This window comes from Chionomys nivalis, chromosome 1 (assembly GCF_950005125.1).
Source record: "Chionomys nivalis chromosome 1, mChiNiv1.1, whole genome shotgun sequence".
NCBI lineage: Eukaryota > Metazoa > Chordata > Mammalia > Rodentia > Cricetidae > Chionomys > Chionomys nivalis.
Window position 1 is genome coordinate 173,097,770 of NC_080086.1, and position 10,130 is coordinate 173,107,899.

Genomic DNA, 10,130 nt, shown 5'->3' on the forward strand with positions numbered 1-10,130 from the left:
TCTTAAACATTTTTGAAATTTGAAAATAGATGAATGGAATAAAGATATAAAACACTAGCCAAGCAGTGGTGGCTCACACCTTAAATCCCAGCAGTTGGGAGGCAGAGGAAGGCAAGCAGATCTGAGTTCAAGGCCACCACAGTCTACAAATTGAGTTCCAGGACGTCCAGGACTACACAGTGAAACCCTGTCTTGAACCACCACACGCTCAAAAAAGATCTACAATACTGTATGTTCAATGTTTGGGCCGTGTTGTGGAAAGTGTCTGCCTGAGTGCTGGGATTTAAGCATGCACACTACATCCAGCTTAATGCATGTTTTATGCTTAGTGTTCCAAGAGTAGAAAAGCTTAGGAAGTGGCAATAAATAACCTATTGAAGAAATTCTTTTCATAAATTTAGCCTAGTCTAAGTGCACACCATTTGTTCAACAGTGTCCACTAAGGTGCAGCACTTATCACCTACTAAGCAAAAGCAACTCCTCTTCAGTCCCACCTTTAAGTCTTTACAAGGCATCGCAAAAAAAAACCTTTAAGCTGTATTTTACTGTACCTCTTGTTAGATGTGCTGCTGAACTGCTTGTGTCTTGTATGCTAGTATGATAACAGGTTTGATGGCAGTAGACAATATAAAACAATGCAGAAGAGAAACTGAGGTTAGTGGAGGCACAGTTTCACTGAGCCCTCCTGGAGAGACCTTGACCCTGACTTCAAGTCACCCTTACCTCAGCCAGAGAGCAGACAAACAGTACTGAAAGGAACAAATACACATTTCCCACTAAACAAAAGCATTTGCTACTGTCCCATTAAGAGTATCCGAGAACTAGGTGTGCTGGTGCACATCTTTAACCCAGCAGAGGGAAAGGCAAAGGCAGGTGATCTCTGGGAGTTCAAGGCCAGCCTAGTCTTCAAATCGGAATCCAGGATACTCAGGGCTGTCACACAGGGAAACCCTTTCTCAAAAAAGAGGGAAAAAAATAGAAGGAATAAAGGGAGGGAGAGAGAGAAGGAATATTTCAGGAAGTCCAGTATAGTGGTGCCTTTAATCCCAGCACATTGGAGGCACCAACTCAAGGATCTCCGAGTTCTAAGACATCCAGGACTACATAGAGAGATCCTGTCTCAAAAAGAAAATAGAAGTTTCAGAACAAAAATAAATTGGTGATGTCAAATACACTGAAGATGATCTAGGTCAGTATACACGATATTATTATTCTGTCAAACACAGCGATACGGGTACTGTGTGTACATGCATGCTCAGGAATGATCTAGAATCTACCTACTGAACGGGCAATGGCTCAGTGGGTAAAGGCCCTATCACCAAGTCTGAGGACTTGAGTTAAACCCCCTCACAAATATAATAATTTAAAAAATTAAAATCAAATATATTAAAGTGTTCTTTACATGGTAGGGTTATGTTTCTTTTACTTTTCTATAGTGAATTCATATTACATGTATGTTTACATCCAGTAAGTATAGTTATTAACATGCCAGACTCAGTTTATTTTAGAAGTAACTTTTATTTAGAAGAAATTTTATAAAGCCAAGAATTAAAGAAAGGTAAATTTTCAACAGTCACACAATTAGCGATAGACTAGGACCACTTCTTCCTTCTATTTAGTACCTGAAGTCCACTGTAGGCCAAGACGCTGGGTCCGTGATGGTTCACCTACTTAGCAAACCCTGGTTGATTCTGTGATAAATGGGCTTTTTTATATAGGAAGTTGATCACTAAGACTTTTATTTCCCATCTACTTAAAGACAAAGAACAAAAGAAAAAAGGAAAGGGCCCTAAGAAACCTACAAAATACTTTCTTCAGTTTGGATCCTCGTAGATTAGCGCATACAATAATCTACTTGAGAGCAGCATGCATGACCTGTTATAACAAGTGAAAAAAGCCAGGCACAGGAAGATAAATACCACATGTGAAGAGGTAAGAAGCAGAGTGGTTGCCAGAGGGAAGGCAGTAGCAAAAAGGACACACAAAGGTTGACTAACAGGCACAAAAATACAAGTAGGCTGAAGTTCCTATGTTCTACCGCATAGTATAGCAACCATAATCGGTAGGAAAGAGGATTCTGAGTATTTACAGCATAAAGAAATGTTTTCGATGTCGAATGAGCTAACTACTCTGACTGGAATATTGTATATTGTTTACATTTAAGTCAATAAAACTACAGCCCCAAATAAATATAATTGTGTCAAAAGTAATCAACACAAGTTTTCTCTGTTTAAGATTACCCCAAATTTATCTATCCATCATTCCTATATTTACCAATATTTCTGCAGGACAGCTTATAAACAATGTCAGCTAAACTAGGTGGTGGTAGCACACACCTTTAACCCCAGCACTTGGGAGGCAGAGGCAATCAGATCTCTGAGTTTGAGGCCAGCCTGGTCTACAAAGCCAGTTCTAGTACAGGTTCAAAAGCTATAGAGAAACCCTGTCTAGAAAAAACAAAACAAAACAAACAAAACCTGCAAGGAGCTGGCAGATCTCTGCAACTTCCTTAGCTTTGCTCTGGTTCTCCTCCCGCCCTCCATCAAGTGCCCCCACTCTGTCTCTAAGAAGCACCTCAGAGCAGATCTCCTCACTCAAGAGGCCCACTCAAAGTCCCTCCCTGGAACGTATTTCAGCCAACTGGCCAACACAACCATCACTGGATTCCATCATTGACATTACTGAAAAGGCCCTTGACTTTTTTGTGTCAAGAATCCCCAAGAATCTTCTAAAAGACTGGGTCCTTCTCAGAAATAGGGATTAGACACACAAATTTTTTTTATTTTTTTTATTAATTAATTTATTTAATTATTAAAGATTTCTGCCTCTTCCCCGCCACCACCTCCCAACACACAAAATTTTGCATGTCATTTCAAGACTCAGAGTTACAGTTACAATACATCCCTGAACTTCAGAACTAAAATCTTTATATATTTAGCATACTAATATCATAAATCTTCAAAGCTCAAGATATATTTGTGTCTGAAGAGATGCAGGGCACTCTCAGCACCAGCAACACAAACTTAAAACCAGAATGTCCACTCTGCTGAAACCCCCTTATGGCCCCGGACTGCCTACAGAAATCCATCTCTATTCATGAGTGCCGATTACCAACTTCCCAAACTTCCCCATTCAAATTTCCAAGTGGAAATTTCATTTTCTATATTCTTCAAGTACAAGTAAAATCCACTCACTATTTCTCAGGTCAAACTGCTGTTGTAGCTTCCCTCTAGCCTCTCAGTCCTTCTCAAACTCTATTTAATACACATAAAATCTTACCTAATTTCTGTTTTCCCTGTGTCATGGTCCCTCCTCCAAACAAACTCCTCCCTATTCCCACACCACTTTTTTTTACCCTATTTTAGTTTCTACAAGTTGTAGAAGACTTGAGCTCATCTTTCCCGTCCTGGATAAGGCCCAAGGTTTGTGACTCTGTACCTCGAATGGATCTAAAATACAGACTGTCTTTAATTTAGTTTGACAATAGCAAAACTCTCAAGTGAGGCCACACTTGAGTTTAATTCTCAATGGGGGGTATGCTTCACTCTCTTTTAAACATAAAACAAGAATGCAGCTCTGTGTTTCCTGCTCCCCATTTCTAGTCCACTGCTTAACAGCTTTCAGCAATGTTTCACAGAGACATTTCTTCACTTCCTCTTGTTCTTTGTAGCTTAGCTGCCAGCCTGACATTAACATTCAAGAGCAGCAGCAGCAGCACTCTTAAGTTCCAAAAAGCTTCCAACTGCCAACAGTAAAACCAGGCGCTTTAAAAAATGGTCTTAACATATATGCATACAGCTTGGGCATAAGGACCACATAATGATGCCTTTGATGTCTTGATAACAAGTAAATTAGGGAGAGGTTGAAACACATTAACCTAATTCTCAACTGTATGGGGGAGGGTAATAATCCAAGATATATATACACACATACATACACACACACAAATAATTTACTTTCCTTGAGCAGTCAAAAAACAAAGTCACTTTCCAAATTTTCACCACATAACATTAAAGTAACTTCAAAACATTTCTGTTGTTCCAAGATTGTTTCCAACAGTTTAGTATAGCTGTGATCTGAAAATGCCTGTAATTTGTTTCAAGTCCTATTTCTCTTCAGCCTGTTCACCTTAGAATAATGATGGACAAGTATTAACCAATGGCTAAGATGTACCTCAAATGTTTAAAGTGCTTGCCTACCGCACAGAAAAGCACACATTTTTAATCCCAGCATTTGGAAGGTGGTAGCAGAAGGATTAAAAATTCAATCTCAATTTTAGCTACACAAGTTCTAGGCCAGCCAAGGATACACAAATTCTTATCTTTAAAACAAAACAAAACAACAGGATGGAGATGGCTCAGTGGTTAAGAGCACTGCCTGCTCTTCCAAAGGACCACAGCGCTCTTGCTGGGTAGGTCACTACCACCTGTAACTCCAGCTCCAGATGATGCCCTTTTAGTCACCACAGGCAATTGTACTCACATGTACATTCCCATATATAAACACAGATACATTAAGCACACAGACACATAATCAAAAAATAAAAGCAGGGGTCTGAAGAGGTAACTCAACGGTTAAAGAGTATGTACTGCTATTCCCAAGGACCCAAGTTTGGTTCCCAATATCCGCATGACGGCTCATAACTGCCGCAAATCCAGCTCCAGGGGATGTGATGCCCTCTTCTGGCTTCCCCAGCACCAGGCATGCACAGACATATACACAGACTCAACGCTCATATATATAAAAAAATTTAATAAGAAACCATGATACATAATACACACACACAACCCACTAGACTTAGTTTAAGCAACTCTTCTTGTGCTGGAGATTGAACCCAATGCCCTGCTCAAGTTAAGCACTCCTTCTACCATTGATCTATACCACCAGGCCCCAGTGTATCTTTGAAAGAAACTTATAAACATGCCTTTTTAGCTGCTGCTAGTTTACTACGGGATAGTGGAAAACTGTTCGGGAAGCTTGGGCTTAAAAAGTGCTCCCATGTTCTAATGAACTCAAAAAAGTACAAATAACTAACATTCTGTAACAGAGCATTTCCTTAAATGCCTTTCACAAGCCTGGTGTTTGGGAGACTGATTTTCAAAATATATACGTGTACACACAAGAGCGTGTATGCAAGTATGTATGTGTGTCGATGAACATATTACACAGTCCCAGAGAAAATGAGTAAAAGATCTCATTTTCTGGAGAGACGGGACATCTTAGCAGTACAGAGTCCCCCTCAGCCTCCAACTTTGAGAGGATGAGCAAGTGTGTTTCAGCATGGTGCACTGCACTTGTCCAAGAACCTGACAGTCGCTGACAGGTTAACTTCCTGGAGAGTGTCCTAAGACTGACAGATTATCTTCCCCGCCCAAACAAAAATAAATCAACAGGCCCTTTTATGCTGATTTTTTGTCCTGAAACAAAATCCAACTTCAATAATTGTTGTTCATCATCACTATTATTCCAACAAACATTTACTGAAATGTCTTATTGCAAAAATAAAGAACTATCAGCTGGGCATGGTGGTGCACACCTTTAATCCACTCCTGAGGCAGAGACAGGGAGATCCTTAGAGGCCAGCCTGGTCTCTACAACAAGTTCCAGGATGACCAAGACTATGCTATATAACCAAGGTATAAAAATGTAATTCTAAGCCACAAGAACCTTAATTTTCCCTTAAAAGTCACCTGCTTGTGGTTGTTTCACATAAAATGCTTTGAACAGACAACCCAGGGGTCTGGTTAAACCTGCAGTATACCAGCAATAACAATTCATGCATTTACTCAAGAGGCCTTCACCTCCCTAAGTAAATTAGCAACGGGTGTGTAATTAAGCCTTAATTTAAAAAAAAAAAAAAGCCACACAACCTTGGATTCCACTGATATATATGAATATCGAGGGAAATCTAAAATTTCTTCTATAATTCTGTAGGTTCTTTTAACAGTATTTTTTGAGAAAACACCTAGCTTCAGTTGGCTAGTCTTGGATAAAGAGAATATGAACCACTTACTACTAGGCAGAAAGTCATTTTCCCTTCTGCACGTTGAGTTTGAGATTATAATGAAGTCAAGAGAATTTAAATAAGGTGGGCTAAAAGACTCATAATCTGATTATTGTTTTACTTTTGTTTGGATCAAGTACCCAACTGAAAGAAACAGTCTAACTCCTATCAGGAAAAAGAAAAACAAAACAAGGCTGCCAGTAGGTTAGCAGCAACTGGTTCTTTGCATGTCCAATGCCCCGGGTTAGATTCCCAAGCACAGAACAAAAAATAGAGGAAGAGAAAAAAAAAAGCCCCCCCCGAAAAAAAAATTGCACACAATTCAGCACCCAAATTAAAAGTAAATACACAGTACGACTATATATTTCCTTTCGTGCTCATAACTAACCATATTTTTACTACCTTATAGGGTAACTGGTCAAGAACTTTCAAACAATGTTAAGAAGTTAGGACACAACTGAATAAAAAAAAAAAGCAAAAACCAACACACATATAAAAAAAGGTTTCTCCAATGTTCCCCTCTTCTCTTCCCTTGAGTGAGGAACAATCCAATAACTCAGTGTTCAAGACCAAAGAGAAAAGAATTTAAGAGGAATGGCTGAAGACTAGGAAAGGACCACTCCTCCCAGAAGGACAAAAGCGTTCCCACTCTCCGCCAGAGCACTGTCCCAACTGACAGGTTCACTCCCACTAACTTTCACCCAAAAACACCGTTTAAACACTCAGTAAAATGTGAATTTTTGCTCTACCTAGGGAAAAGAATTGGGCCCAACCGATGCCAACCCTAACGTAAACAATTAGTACACGATATTTTAATGGTTGGGAAGATGGGATGAACTGTTCGCAGCTCCTCCAACTGGTCAGAGCGGATAGCCTTTGAAGCCCTAACAACATTAAGATAATTTAACAATTCCAAGTTCTGGGGGCAGTCAGGTGCACCGTACCAAGTTTGGGACCAGCAGCAACGACACAACAGGTGAGAACCGCAGTGGACATCATCACTACAAAACATGCAATGGCAAACCCCTGAATCCACGAAAGCCTGGGATACGGGACAGGATCAAGCACAAGACCATCCCCATCCCAGACCCCGTTTTAACCGAGGCAAAGGTCCGTTCTTTCCGAGGGGTGCGTCGCCTCCCCGCTCCCCTACCCCGGGGACCACCACGCTAGGCCCCGGAAGAACCCAGACCCCTCGGTGGGCATCTCCGCCGTGGAGGAAAACACAATGTCGCTCCTTATTTCTGCGTACAAAAGGACTTTGCGCCCTCCTCCTCGAACTGCCGCCTAGGCGCCTCATCCCAACTTGCAGGAAGGTGGGCAGCGCGCCATATTCAGCGCCCCCCAGTCCACCTGGGGAAGCAGCCCACGCCACCCCGGCGGGAGGGAAGCTTCGGAGGTCGCCCGGCCGAGCCACCAGCCTCCTTCTCCCGCCAGAGACAGCCACTCCCGCGCCCCACCCGGCCGGCCGCGCCGCCGGCGGACGAGACCCGGGAAGAGCCGAGGGGGCGAGAGCCGAGCCGCCGCTCCGGTCCCGCGCAGCCCACCCACCTCCCGCTCCCGGGCCCGGCGCGCTCTCCGGGCCGCCCGCTCCCGAGCCCGCGGGGGAAAGCCAGGCCCCGGGGTTCCACGGCGCGGAGAAGGCCGCGGCCCGGAGAACCCGAGGCGGCAGGGGAGGCCGGAACCCTGGGGCTCTCGGGAGGGCAGCCGCCTCCCTCTCGAGCCCGCCAGGACGCCTGGGGCCTAGTGCGGCCTGCGCATCCTCGGGGTGGCGGTTTGGCTGGGCCGGGCCCGGGTCCCCCGCCCCAGGCAGGCCGAATCCGGCGGGGGCCCAGGCCCCGAGCCGGGGGCGGCAGGGTGCCGGCTGCGGGGCGGGCCGGCCGGCCGGCGGGCGGGCGGCGTGTTGCGGCTGCGCCGGGGCTGAAATAGCTGGAGATTGCGCGGTAGGGCACTCACCTCAGAGCGGCTGCGCTACCGTGGGCCTGCGCCGTGGAGACTGCGACCGCGCCGGCTCCTCGCAGCCTCCTGCCACCAGCGGCAATGGCGAGCGCTGCCGCCTCTGCCGCCGCCGCCGCCGCCGAGGAGGGGGAGGGGAGGGAGGAGGCACGCACGCGACGCACGGCTCAGCTTCCCCGCCCGGAGACCGCCATGATGGCGAGGCCGGCGCGGCTCTAGCGACCCCGCGGAGGGGGCTCTCGGCGGTGCCCTCGCAGCCCCCGGCCGCCTCGTCGGCCTCTCGTGCCGCTGTGCAGCCTTAGCTGGCGCCGGGAGGCGTCTGGAAGAACGAACCGGGGACGCGGCGGCCGAGAGTCTCATGCGGTCCAAAATGGTTGCTAATCCGAAGGGGACTCCGCTCAGTCTCCGGCGCGGGGAACTGGGACCTCCGCTCCAAAGGGGCTCCCCCACATTTTCCTCCGCGCGGCCTGGGTCGCAGCCTCGACCCCCTCTCTGAAAGGAGACTTCCTTCTCTCTTTCAAAGCCCTAACCAGACCTTTCAGCGAAAAAGTTTAGTACAAAGCAATATGGCAATTTATTCTCTCGTTATTAGATGAACATTTCTAAGGAACCCCTTCTGTACTGGATGCTGTTGTGGGGGCTCCGAAGTGCACCTGTTAGCAAACCAAAGCCCTTTTTTAAGAAAAAATTAAAAATTAAGTTCTTGCTTCTTGCTTTTTTTTTTTTTTTTGAAGCCTTGGGGACTTCAGTTGCATGCCTAACAAATGAGGTTGGAGACATGAGGGTTTGGGTTGGTTTTTTATGTCATCAGGAGTCACCATCAGAATCACCTAGAATCTCAGCTGTTACCCCGAGAGCCTGCATTTTTAACACTTCCTGGAAATTTTTATGCACCCTAGATAATTTTAAAATGTCCCAGAGGGTGTCAGAAAACAGCTTAACAAATAAGGAAGCATCCGTTTTTACTAACGTTTTCTTCAAAAATTGAATGTCTTTTTTTTTTCCTTAATGCCTTCTAAAACAGCGTCGAAGATACCCACCCATCGCTGTGGGAACAATTCCTACTCCTTTACCTCAACTTTACATACTCCGTGCAATCTTTTCTATTTGTTTTTGAGACAGGGTCTCAACTATGTAGCCCTGTATGGGCTGAAACTCGACATGAAGGCCAGGCTGGTCTCCAGCTCAGAGATTTTGCCTGTGCTTGCCATCCAGGTACTGTAATTAAAGACGTGCCCCTGTGCCCAGACATCCAGTGAAATCCTTCAAACTGTTGCTGCCTGTCATTTCTTACTTCTGTTCATGCTGCACTTAGACACCTCATGCCTCATGGTCCCCTGTCACTAGACTGGCCCCCTCTAGTCCATTCTGCACACTTCAACTTGAACGACTTTTTTTTTTTTTTTTTAAGCAAATCATTTAAATCAAGTTCCCTGCTTGGGATGTTTAATTAGATCCCATTACTCCTAGGCTAATGTCTAAAATTTTTGAAGGTGGGTTTAAGGACTTTGATGACCTCATCTGCCACGTCTCTCTCAGACTGTAGAAGACCTGGGAAGCCTTGGGTCATATAGCCTAGGAATTCTGACATTCTGCAGTTTTTGAAAATACTGTTCCTCTTGCTCAGAACTTTTTTTCTCTTCCGTCTTCTCAACCTGCTAGAAAAATTCATCAAAATAACTGTTAGTCTTTTAGTCTCAACATTTCCTTCATCCCCCATTGCCCTTTCCTCATTAGACCCAGGACTTCCCCCCTTCTCTGTTTGTTTATCCTGGGCCTCATGTAGCCCAGGCTAGCCTCCATTGTATAGCTGAGAATGCTGTTCAACCTCTAAGCCTTCTGCCCCCACCGGTTGCTGGGATTCCAGGCCTCTGCTACCATGCCTGGTTAATGTGTGCTGGGGACCAAACCCAGGACTTTCTGCATGTGAGACAAGCAGTCTTAACAGCTGAGCAACATCCCCAGCCCACACTTTATTCCCCTTCTCATTTCCTTCTCAGATGCAGCCCACATAAGTACATTTGACAGATAAAGAAACCAGAATATGTAGATGTTATTTGCCCAAAATCAGACGGTAAGAGATGGAACCAGTTCTGAGCCTGACCTCAGAGCTGCAGTCTTACCGTCATCAGAGCTTTTAGATGGCAACTCAGAGCCGCTCACAAGGCAC

At 45.1% G+C, this 10,130-nt stretch overlaps 1 protein-coding gene across 1 annotated transcript in view; it reads right to left on the reverse strand.

Annotated features, from left to right (window-relative positions):
- Nrf1 (nuclear respiratory factor 1) overlaps positions 1-8,085 on the reverse strand; it is a 108,309-nt gene extending 100,224 nt beyond the window's left edge. The window contains exon 1 of the mRNA XM_057766898.1: positions 7,961-8,085. The gene's annotated coding sequence lies outside the window, so the exon portion shown is untranslated. The remainder of the gene's footprint in view (positions 1-7,960) is intronic.
- Between the last annotated feature and the right edge of the window lie 2,045 nt (positions 8,086-10,130).